We start from the raw sequence: 13,278 nt of genomic DNA on the forward strand, positions 1-13,278 counted from the left end.
ACCCAGAATAGCTAAAGCAATCCTTAGCAGGAAGAATGAAACAGGGGGTATTGCAATACCAGAACTTCAACTATACTACAAAGCAATAGTAACAAAAACGACATGGTATTGGCACCAAAATAGACAGGTAGATCAATGGTACATAATAGAGGACATGGACACAAACCCAAATAAATACAATTTTCTCATACTTGACAAAAGTGCCAAAAATATGCAATGGAGAAAAGATAGCCTCTTCAACAAATGATGCTGGGAAGACTGGAAATCCATATGCAACAGAATGAAACTAAACCCCTATCTCTCACCCTGCACAAAAATCAACTCACAATGGATCAACCTTGAAATCAGACCAGAGACCCTGCATCTTATAGAAGAAAAAGTAGGTCCACATCTTCAACTTGTTGGCTTAGGATCAGACTTCCTTAACAGGACTCCCATAGCACAAGAAATAAAAGCAAGAATCAACAACTGGGATAGATTCAAACTAAAAAGCTTTCTCTCAGCAAAGGAAACTATCAGCAATGCGAAGAAAGAGCCTACAGAGTGGGAGAATATCTTTGCCAACCATACCTCAGATAGAGCACTAATTTCCAGAATCTATAAAGAACTCAAAAAACTCTACACGAAGAATTCAAATAACCCAATCAACAAATGGGCTAAGGATATGAACAGATGCTTCACAGAAGAAGATCTACAAGCAATCAACAAACATGAAAAAATGTTCACCGTTTTTAGTAATAAGAGAAATGCAAATCAAAACTACACTAAGATTCCATCTCGCCCCAATTAGAATGGTGATTATCAAGAACACAAGCAACAATAGGTGTTGGAGAGGATGTGGGGAAAAAGGTACACTCATACATTGTTGGTGGGGCTGCAAATTAGTGCAGCCACTCTGGAAAGCAGTGTGGAGATTCCTCAGAAAACTTGGAATGGACCCACCATTTGACCCAGCTATCCCGCTCCTCGGCCTATACCCAAAGGACTTAAAATCAGCTTACTACAGAGATACAGCCACATCAATGTTCATAGCTGCTCAATTCACAATAGCCAGACTGTGGAACCAACCTAGATGTCCTTCAATTGATGAATGGATAAAGAAACTGTGGTGTATATATACAATGGAATATTACTCAGCTATAAAGAATAATAAAATTATGGCATTTGCAGGCAAATGGATGAAATTGGAGAATATCACGCTAAGTGAGATAAGCCAATCTCAAAAATCCCAAAGACAAATGATCTCACTGATAAGTGGATGATGACACATAATGGGGGGTGGGAGGGAGGCAAGAATGGAGGAAGGAGGGACTGTTTAGAGGGAAAAGAGGGGTGGGACGGTTGGGGGGGGAGGAAAAAATAACAGAGTGAATCAAACCTCATTACCCTATGTAAATGTATGATTACACAAATGGAATGCTGTTACTCCATGTACAAACAGAAACGACATGTATCCCATTTGTTTACTAAAAAAAAATAAAAAAAAAAATTCTTTGGAGTTTCTCCAGCAAAAAGAAAGTAAAACTTAATAGTTCATTACATTATCCTTTCATCAATTTCTTACAAAAGCCCTGTGTTCCTGTTGTGGTTTTTCTAATCCTTTTTGTAAGGGAAACAGAGGCATGAGTCCTAGTTCATGTACAAAGGGGCAGATTTGGAATTTGAACTCAGAAGTGTATAACCTGATCCACAGACTGTGGGTCTTAAAGTGGAGAATACCTACTGCACACACTGACTAGATCATCTTGATACTTCCAAACATTGTCTAATCCTGTGAAATAGATCTTACTGGCCACATTATAGATGATGGAACTGGTTCAGAAAGGTATAGAGCTTAGATGTAGCAGGAATCAAGAGGATTTTTGGAAGGCACTTGGAAGGCCAGTCTTCCTCCAGTATTCAGGGCTAAGAAGGAATGTCAAGTTCTGGGTGCCCCAGAAATACTGTCTCTTGTCTTAGCTCACTGCCTCCATCAGCAGGTGTGATGAGGTGGAATCACTGCAGCATGTCCCTCCCACCTTCCACACACACAACTTTGTCACTGCCACCTGCCCTGAGGCCAGCAGAACCATCTCTCACTGCTTCTCTATCAATGTTAAGGACAGTCACCATAAGAAGCCAAGAATAACTGGGTGGTCACTCAGTCAGACTTTCATTCTGACAGTCCCCTTTCTAACTCCAACTCCTGCTCTTCCCAAATGCTACCATTCTTCTGTTGTGGTCCTTGGAACCCAGTGTCAATAATCAGCAATTTCCCCTATATTCTTTTTGATGTATTTTTATTTTAAAATATTTCATTATCAAAGTAACATAAATAAAAGCTAAAATATTGAGGAAAGATAAAGTTATCCATTATTGCCCTGCCATCCTAGTATAACCACAGTTAGTAATTTCATCTACTTGGCCATTTTTTATTATGTACTTTTGATGTATTATTTGCAGCCAGGATCACATTCATTTGTATACTTTTCTATCTTGCAGTCTTTAACATTTTCTTATGTTTTTCATAATATTCATCCATAAATTTAATGAGTACATAACATACCCTTCATAGATCTGTTTACTGACTATTTACCTTGACCAGGGGATGACAAAGGATAGCCCCACATTTGAGAATAAAGTTTTATTGGAACATAGCCACGTCCATTTGCTTACATAATATCTATGGCTGTTCTCATGCTACAAACGTTAGTGTTGAGAAGTTGTGACATAGACAGAATGGCCTGCAATGCCTAAAATATTTACTTTCTGGCTCTTTAAAGAAAGTGTTCTGATTGACTCCTGCCCTAAACTTTAAGTGATTGTTAATTTGAGTTATAAAAGCAATACCATTTGGAAAATTTTTGTGCATATTATTTTTCATACTTAGACAACTCAATTGGAGGATATTAATAAAAGAGAAGGGGCTGGGGAGATAGCTCAGTTGGTAGAGTGCTTGCCTTGCAAGCACAAGGCCCTGGGTTCGATCCCCAGCACCAAAAAAAAAAAAAAAAAAAAGATGAATAACTGGGTCTAATTAACAAATATATTTTTAAAACTGAAACTGTCCCTCACTCTCTGTCATAATATTCCAGCTATGATATAATAAGGATGGTGGTGACAGGATCAAAAGGAAGGCCCAGCACTCTCGTAGGTAGCATTTCTCTGGTATCCTGACATGGGAATTTACACTCTTGACAAGCATATTTTTAGTTTTGATTTAAAGTCAACCAAAGAGGGAAATAACAGTAAGTGCAACAGAAAAACAAACTGATTCAAATAAATCTTTTACTTTCTACTAAAGATGGAAAAGCAGGCAGAAATAAACTCTCCACATGTCACAATGTACACAAAGTGCCAGCACAAGCTGGCTACGGAGGCCAGAAGGCCCTGGAAGAGCAGAGTAAGGGAAGAGGTAGTGGTTTCAACAAGCCAGCAGTGGCTCGAATAAATGTGGGTTATGAAGAGGCACAGGGGTTCTACCCCTCAGAACGCATACTTGGCATATATCTGAGCACAACTGTAACTAAACTGTCTCCAATAAGAGTTCTAGAGCAACAACTCTATAGTTTCAAGCAATACAAATTCTTCTATCTGGGAAAGTTTTATTCTTCAGGAAGAAAACTTGTGGAATGGAAACAGTTAATTCAACTCTGACTATCTCTGAGATAAAAGAAAAAGCAGGTGGATGGGTCTCAAATCCAATCTTTTATGAATAAAGTGTTGAGAAGTGCAGATCTCATCTTCTAAGGGGAATATTCTGAGGGTCTGGCAGCATAAATCCATCAGTGAGTTTATAGTAGACTATTGTAGAATCAGATTCCACGATGGCCAGAGTGAAAGACATTGGCAAATCCGGATCTGCATCACCTTGTAGTTTTTGAGATGCCTTCAAGATGTCCCTTATCCTTTGATGGCTGAGAGAAGCAGAGATGGGTGTAGGCAACACAGTCTGTAACCCTTCCCCTTCTATCTCAGTACCAACCAGGCAGATGAGCTGGAGTTCAGGTAATCCCACACAGTTTACTTCAAACCAACTTTTACTCTCCATGAGATTCAGGTAAACCAAGAATGCTATATAAACTTGAGTGGCATCTCCTATATTTAATTCCATCTTTTCTAAATACTTAGGGTGGGTGCTCATTCAGGCGTCCTGTGGCATCCACTTGTGAGCACTGACGCCATCACGAACGCCCCCGAGTCCAGACGGCTACAGCCGGGGGTCGGCTCAGAATCGCCCCGCTCCTCCATGCCCGCCCGAGCGCCACTCTCCCCTATACTCTTAACCTTTCCTTCGAATGTTGAATGGCTCACTTCCTGTCTGTATTAGTGTTTTGCAGTGAGGATGCTATTTGATGGGACCAGTCTTCATTTTGTGGAAATATTCTATGCCACTTGGCATTGGTGACCCATCTGTCCAGTAAATACTAGGTCTGTTCCCTAGTGAAATGATGATGAACTTAATTTGTACCTGGTTCTCCCCTGGGTCCCTTCCATCCTTGCAATCCCCTTAAGTAATGGTTGTTTTCTATCCAAAGGACCTTACTTTCTGGGTCAGAAGTAAAGTAGGTATCCTCCTAGCTTCTTATTGCTTCCTCCAGGCATTCTCCCTCCCTCTTCTAATTGCTCCAAGCCAAGTTTGCTTCACAAGTCATCAGACTCTTTTGCTTCTGATCACAGTCCTCTACTGTGACTCAACAGTTAGGGTTCCCTCTAATTCCTGGAGGGATAGGACCTGGCTCCTTGTCATCCTCTCCAACAGCATTCCTCTCAAATTCTTGGGGCTTTAAAAGTCTACCCAGCTATATTTCCAATACCCTTGATCTCCTCACCTTCACTTTTGTCTTCTACACAATTTTAGCCTCTCCCACAGTCTGTCTCCAGATGGTGCCATTGAGAGAACTGAAACCATTCCATGAAGTGTCAAATGTTCCACTTTTTGATCACCACTGTTTTTTTCCCGATAGTGTCTGAATTTCAACAACTCTTTGCAACACAGCCTACACTCTATTGATTCCCCCATCTCTTTACTGTTCCCCACATCCTGTCATTACCTCATTGCTCCTGGCCATGCTGGACACGGGTCACTAGTGGATGGGACAGTCTTCATTCTGTGGGATTGTTCTGATGCCTTGGTGTGCTCTCACAGGGCATCTGCACTTGGCGTTTACTCCTATCCCAGATACCCCCAGAGTTAAGACCTCACCCCCTCAGAGGTTTTGTTCCAACCTTTGTTTCATTCTTCACAACAAGACCCATCCTGATCTCTGTATTTAAAATTGTGATTCACCCCAATAATGTTATTCCTTATCCTCCTCCAGTGGTTTATTTTTCCCTGTTGTACTTATTGCTAAGATACTATATATTTTCCTTTTAATGTATTCCTCTAAAATGGAAGCTTTGTGAAGGCAGGAGATTTTGTTCATTGTAACCTGGTGCCTAGAACAGTGCTTGGCACTTGTATCATTAAGACTAAGTATTTGTTGAATAAAAACAAAGGGCAAGGACTGCATTTTGAACCCTGGTCAACTGAACTAGAAAGTGACCCCTTGTCACTGCTCCATGTCATTTAAGATGAACCACTGACATAAAATCAGACGTGTGGGAATCATGGAGTTCCAGGCTTTTCTGGGGTGATTAGTGGGAGCACAAGGAAGAGACTCCATAAAATCTTTGGCAATATACTGGTGATTGTCAATATAGTATTAATTAAATTTTGAAAAAAGATAAAAATTCAGATGAATTGCTGATATAGTGAAGGCACAGAATCAGCCTCAATGGTCCTCTACTTTTGCTCTTTCTCTTTTCTTCCTTCTCTATCTAAATCTGTCTTCCCATTCTCTATGTATCTTTCCATTTCCCCACCTTTCCTCTCTTCTTTTCTGACTCTCATTTTCTTACCTCTCACTCCTTGACCTCTTTTCTCCTCTCAGCTTTCTCAAAGAACAAAGCAAATTATTTTTTGGAAAGAATTTTAATTTCCGAGACATAGGAAAAATGAAATTGTCCCCTTTCCCAAGGTTCCCTTGAGCATCCTGTGCTTTAATGAAATAAATGGCCTGGAGGAAGCTGAGTGTATGGAGGTCGGGTGGTAGGTCTGTCCGTGTCTGGGCTATCTCTCTTCCTCCCTGTTTGGGCTCTGTAGCTCTAGGGGAATGAACAGGGCAGGAAAAGCTTGTCACTGGTCCCTTGTCCCAGGCTACTTATGAAATAGAAATAAATGACAGATGAGCCTAGAGATTTTGAAGAAAATGAAGGAGGGCGGGAGAAACCCCTCTTGATAGCGAATCTGGAAGCTGGTAGAAAAACACAATTCTCTTCCTGAATACCAAGTTTTAATTTCCATGGATGAGTTGACCTGGGGGAGCCCAGTTTCTCTCCCTTCTCAATAAATTAGTCTACACCAACTATGAGTGGTGGAAGCAGAGGGACCTGCCCCACCAGTGGGAAGCACAGCTGTCTCAGGAAAGTGTACAGCACAGACTTTAGCAGTCTTCATTGCCTAGTGAGGAAAAGACTTTGGTTTCAGGCAAACTTGGGCTCCGTCTCACTGCATTATTTCCTGCCTCTGAAATCTTGAGCATATTACATAACTACTTTGTACAACATTAGCATTTGCTAAACATTAGTAGTGTCTACCTCCCTGGGTTTTCATAAGGACTGCGTGATAATGATGACAATGATGAGGATGAGCCTGAATTCGGACAACTATTGTACGCCATACATGTTGCTAAGTGTACACATTAACTTCTATAATGTCCCCAGAAAAATTCTTGGCTGGCAATAGGTACTTGATACATTTTAGAAAGTGTTATTATCCAGCCCTATATAAGAGATGGAGATAATTACTTTGGGGAACATAAGCATTTAAGACACACAAATCTTTCAGGTCACTTTTCTGTTATGAGAGAAGTTTCAGTTTCTTTGGAACCTTGATGCAGAAAGAGGTATTCATCAAGATGGATTAGATTATGCCTACAGAAAGAAAGAACTCCAACATCTCAAAGCCTTACTCAGTAAAGTTGTAGTCTCACTTACATTGCATGTTCATTGAGGGTCAGCCTGCGGTTCTGCTCATCATTGCTATTCAGACCCTTTGACTGATGGTTACTCTATTTTGACATCTGTTTCCATAATCTCAAAAACCAGGAGGGCTGGAGTAGAGAAACAGCCATTAAATGCCTCTACTCAGAAGTAATACATCACTCTTTTACTCATATTTGTTTGACCAAAGAAAGACACTTGGCCACAAATACCTTGAAAATGGTGAGGAAATGTCATTAATCATGGACACATTCTAGGAGAACTAAATTATTTTTGAATGGCCTAATGACTGTGGGCCTTGATAACCACCAAAGAAGGAAACACTCTAGATGGTGAACATCATCAACATCCTCTTTATAAAAAAATGACTAATAAGAGGCATCATGGACTGAGCACCTATTGTAAGATAGATATTGTGGTACTTTGCATTCATCTCTCAGTTAATCCTCCTAACAAGAGGTCAGTAATCTCCATGTGGTAATGCAGAAACTCAGATTCACTTATTAAAACTTACTAGGTATTCATTAAGGAAAGCATGAGAATAGTCCACACAGTGAGCACATGGCAGAATGGCAAATAGATCTTGAATGTCAACTCTGACAGATTTATGTTGTTTGCTAGAGAACTATATCGAGAAAGCTTTCCAGTGGGAAAGAGTGATGTGATTGCTGAACACGTGGAAAGGCAATGGCACACGATTACATCTGAGTGTTTTTAATTTCTCTGGGTTTCAGTTATAGCACCTACAAAACAAGTTTGAATATACCTTACCTGCATGAAGGTAGGAGCCTGGCCAAGATGATTTCTTGATGTCCTCTGAGGGCACTCAAACTTCTGTTTCTATTTGTATATATTCCTAGTGATTTTATGTACACAATACCCTCATAAGTTCAGCAAAATCCATTTGTATGTATGTGGGATGGGAAGGAGTAAGAAAACTCAAGAAATTTAATAGCTAAAGCTGCTCCCAAAGAGGGCAAAGCCTGAGTCCTTTGACAGGAAGGATAAATCATTTATTAGTACTTACAGGTGCCAATCATCACTGTCCTGCCAATCATCTGTGGGCTGTATATGCTTTTTGGCCTCTAAAGTTCAGGACTGTGTTTCTTAGTCTGAGGTGATATATTGGAGAGGTATGATTATCAAATAAACATATGCCGTCTTTTTGGTGGCAATTTGGGGAATAAAAACAATGCATTTTTTTCTTAAAATACACACGGAGTACTAATCAGGGTCATGGCAGGAACTAGGTGGCACTCTCAAGGAGTTTAGTTGAAGAGAATTTAATAAAGATTGTATATACAGAGGTGTGGTCAGGGTAAAGGAAACCATCAAGGAGTGGTAAGATACTCAGGGACCAGCAACAGTGGGAAGCCATTGCCACTCCCAAGCCTGAAGGGACAAGAGGAAGGAAAGGTCTTCTGGAACCTGTGAGTGCTATAGCCAAAACAAGAGGACTTCTTAATTAAGCCATGGCTGCTGCCCAGAATACACCCAGCCAGAGAGAGGGTAGGGAGAAAACACCCAGAATGTTCTGTCATTAGCTGATATCTCACCTGAGGACTTAGAGCTTATCTGATGCAGACATGGGAGACAGAACCCTCTGGTCACATGGCCAGGCAAGGAAGGGTAAATAATGGCTGAGAAGAGACAGATGGAGAAGTCCCGACACAAGAAGAGACATGGAAGGTAGAATACAAAATTCACTTGAGTCTTAGGGATGTCACATCAGAGATCAGGGAGGAAAAGGAATATTCAACTTGATTTGGGGTGCCAGGGCATCAGCCTGAGGGAAGGGAATTTGGAACCCAAAAGAACTTAAACCTACTTTCTTTACCTAGAATCTTTGGAAACATATTTTCCTCCCCCAACTCCTCCTCTCTCTCTTTCTGTTTTGTAGGTGATATCCTAATATTTATCCCTCCCCCCCTGTTTTTAAAGGACAAGTTGCTTGTGAACATGTGACTCTTTTCCTTGAGACTGAGATAAAACAAGAAAAGCATTTTTACCTAACTTGGGTGAGAAGTTTAAGATGTATATGTGACACATGTCCATAATCCCAGTTACTTAAGAGGTTGAGTCTGGGGGATCACAAGTTTGAGACCATCCTGGGAAACTTAGTGAGACCCTGTCACAAAATAAAATAAAGGGCTGGATATGTAGCTCAATGGCAGAACATTTACCCAGCATGCAGCAGGTCCAGGCACTGGGTTCCATCCCCAGAACACCACACACACACACCAAGATATGAGATGTATATGGCCTTGGGTCAGCCCAAGTGAAGGAGCCCACAAGTCTCTGGGTGAAGGTGGGGACCTACTTGAAGAATGAAGATGGAGATGGTCTTTTCAGATCAACCACATTGATTTCCAATGCTACATGTTGGCATGAAAATGCTTCCCAACTTTTAGTTACAAAAGAGAAAGTGTTGTGTTTTCTTCTTTTTCTTCTTCTTATTCCTTCTCCTTGTCCTTTTTTTTTTTTTTTTTTTTTTTTGCATTTTACTTCCCCTAAAAAAGATAAGCACCTCTCCTGACCTCAGAAACAAATACTTCCATGAGGTCAGAAGAAAGGCCTATGTCTACATTGTCTAATATAGTAGCCTCTACTCATATGTCTCTGTTTAAATATAAAAATTAAATGCAATAAAAAACAATAAAAGGTAAAAATTCATCTCTGGGTCACACTATTTGCCTTTCAAGTGATCAGCAGTCAAAGATGCCCAGCAGCTACTATATCAGGCAGTGTGTAATGTTTCCATATTGTGGAAAGTTCTTTTGGACACACTGATCTAGATCCTTGAGCAGAGTGGTTAATGGGCAAGATTCAAAATCTGTCTTCATCCACAGAATCCTCAATGACATGGGATCCTCTCTGGGCCTGTATGATTTTCTTAAGCAGCCAGCAAATTAGTGGTGATGGTGATGATGATGATGATGATGTTCTACACTTACTTATTATATAACATATACCAAATAGCTAAAGATTTAAATATATTATGTCATTTAATTACTATCACAGTCCTGAGGAAGACACTATTATTATTTCCATTTTAACAATGGAAAAACAGGTTTAGAGAAATTGTTATCACACAACTATCAGGTTATATCAGATGAAATAGTCAGTATTTAGCTATTTTTTATGAAAATGGCAATTGCATATGGTTCAACCTCTTAGTAAGTGGCAGAGCAAGGTTTAAAATCCAGACCAAGAGTTCAATGTGTCTAATGCTCTGTAAGTGACCATCTTAAAACCTACTTTATAAGGCAGTGGGAGGATTAAACTAAACAATGTTGGTTCCATGCACTAGTGTACAGCAAAGATCACAAAATGTTCATTTTGTTTTAAATTCATCTGTCAGTCTTACTCACTAGGGAGGCAGCCCACAGCTGTCTGAGCAGATGTAGCCAGTGAGATTGGGAGGAGGTGGCCTATTGTCATTTACTAGATTCTACCCCAGAGGCCTGAAAAATTCCATCATTGCCATTAAGACCTCTCTTAACACTTCCTGCTACCAGTCCCTACTCCTTTCTCTCAGAGATTTTCTTCTGTTTGGTAGGTCTGGGTCATTCTTCCTGGGCCTTGAGCAGAGGAAGAAGTGATAAAAATTGGCCCTTCCTATTCTCTGTGCCCTTTAACAGCCCCAGAAGACACACTTCATCAATAAACCCTTCCCCTCAGGACCACAGAAAGAGCAGGAAGTGGGAGGGAGACAGGAGGGGCGGTTACCATGTTTAGTATGACAAGCATTTATATAAGCTGTCCTCTGGATCTCCTGCACATTGTAACTGCATGATTTGTTTTTGGCAAGGAAACTGATTTGAAATTCCTCCTTCCTTTATTTGGCAAGAGTGAAGAGAAGCTTCCCTTGGCTGAGAGGCCCTTGTTTGGGTGGGGTTTAGAACCTGGGAATAATTTCCATCCACATCCAGAAACTATCTATCAAAAGCAATAGTATGGAATAGACAGATCTAGAAGGGAAAATGTAGGGCACCCAGTTAAATTTGAATTTCAGATAAATAATTTTTAGTAGAAGTATTTATACCATGCAATATTTGGGACATGTTTCTACTAAAATTTATTTTTGGTTTATTTGAAATTTAAATTTATCTGGTGCCATGATTTCAAAGGGATCCCTCCAAAATTAGGGAGTATATGGCAGTATTAAGAGGTGGGGCATTAAGAGATGATTAGGCCATGGGTCTCCTCCCTCATAAGTAGAATCAAGGTCCTTATAAAAGGCTTCATGCAGCGTCTGGTGACCTCAGCTGTGGCATGTTCACTGCAGTGTTCCTCTTCTCTGGAGGATGCAGCAGTAAGGCACCATCTTGGAAGCCAAGATCAGCCTCTCCCAACAAGCAGACCTGACCTCTCCTTGATCTTGAACTTCCCAGCCTCCAGAACTGTGAGAAATATATATTATTTTATAAATTACTCAATCTGCAGTGTTCTGTTAGAGTTGCATGAAACAAAGATGCCTTGGCTATTTGTGCTTTATTTAGCAACCTTGCAACAGTAGCATTTCTGTCCACCCTTCAGATGGGAGTCCATTTATGATGATAAGAACATGTGGAGTAAGAGGAAGATCTAGAGCTAGTTTTGCCAGCTGTAGCATGATTTCATAATCATGGGCTCATGGGAGGGGCAGCACAAAGTGATTTAGACTTGTGGCTCTCAAAATGTGTTTCCTTGGACCACTAGTACCACCTGGAATGTGTTAGAAATGCAAATCCAAACCCTTATGCCCACCAGGACCTATTGACTGAGACACCTGTGCAGGGTGGGTCAGGCACACTGCTTTAAGCAACGCTGTGGGTGATGCTGTTGCAATTTGAGAGCTGTAAGTTTAGATAGAGCAAGTGCCTTGCTGACAAGATGAATCTGGGCTTGAAATCTACTTCTACCATTTTCAGGCTATATGAATGCAGCCAAATTGCTTCCTAAATAAAAAAGGAATACAATATCTTATTTATGGTTATGTTAAGGGCTAACTGAAGTTATATACTATACATACAATCCACATTGCTTGTCATTGTAAGACAAGCCACTATTACTTTTATTTATATGACACAGGTGTAGGTCCAGTCACACTCTGAGACAAATTTGACAGCGGGGCAAGCTCCAGTTACAGAGGCAATCTCTGTGTGCTTGGTTCAGACAAGCCTTTAATTTTAAGACTTCAATTTCCAATAGCCCTATGGAGGGAGAAAATTGCAGAGAGATAAATGACTGACCTACTGTGGGCACTGGTTTCCTAACTGACACACAGCACAGAGTAGAAGGCCCTTCGTTCAGTGCTTGACTCAGAGTAATTATTCAAAAGGCAGGTTCATTTTTTCCTCTTTTGTGGAAAGGAGAAGGACCAGAGGCCTGAGAAGTGAGGATGATGGGGGTGCTACTTTCAAAAGAGGGAGGAATTAACATACCCAGGCTTAGTTAATTGGGTCAAATTGGGACTCCCATATTATGTCTACACCAGTTTCTCAAATTGGGCATTATTGACATTTGGGGTCAGATAATTTGCTGTTTGGGGGCTATCCTGTGAATTGTAGGATGTTCATCAGCACCCTAGGCCTCCACCTACTGGATGCCGAAAGCCTCCCTCACAGTATTGACAATCAACAACATCCCTAGACATTGCCACATGTCCGGAGCAAAGCTGCCTTTGATTGAGAACCACTGTTCTGGAGAGTTTATTAGACAATACTCCAACAACTTAAACAGCCATCATTTATTGAGCATTTACAAATGTCTCTAATCTTCACACCCATATCACAAGGTAAGTGTTATTACATTTTATAACTGAAGAAACTGAGGCTCAAATTATACAGATGGTAGATATGGAATTTTTACTGAGAGGTTGGACCAACTCCAAGGCTCACATAGTTCTTGCTGTAATACTCCATCTCTTTGGAAAATTAAGACTTCTTTTTCTTTAAAGTAAGATAATTCTTCTCAAGTCAACTCAATTCCAAAAATATGGATGGATGCCATGAGAAGCTAAAAGATAAATCCAAGGTGTTGCTCCTTTCAAACAATTTTCAACGTTAGCATCATTGGAAAGGTTAGGTTTTTGCACACAACAGGGTTAAAAGCAATATGAGGCATTGGACAAAAATGATTATTTCTAGAGATAGAATTTTATGAACTAAATGACTTTGTGTATGTCTGCTTCACATGTTCTTTTGTTGTCAATTGTAATAATAAAGAGAGCAATAAAGTTTTAAAATTCCTGGGATCTACCAGAGACAAGTC

The 13,278-nt window shown here is 40.3% G+C and overlaps 1 pseudogene; it reads right to left on the reverse strand.

Annotated features, from left to right (window-relative positions):
• Positions 1-3,583: 3,583 nt before the first annotated feature.
• LOC124964941 (tRNA-splicing endonuclease subunit Sen15-like) lies at positions 3,584-4,230 on the reverse strand (annotated as a pseudogene).
• Positions 4,231-13,278: the final 9,048 nt, after the last annotated feature.

This window comes from Sciurus carolinensis, chromosome 14, assembly GCF_902686445.1.
Source record: "Sciurus carolinensis chromosome 14, mSciCar1.2, whole genome shotgun sequence".
NCBI classification, from domain to species: domain Eukaryota; kingdom Metazoa; phylum Chordata; class Mammalia; order Rodentia; family Sciuridae; genus Sciurus; species Sciurus carolinensis.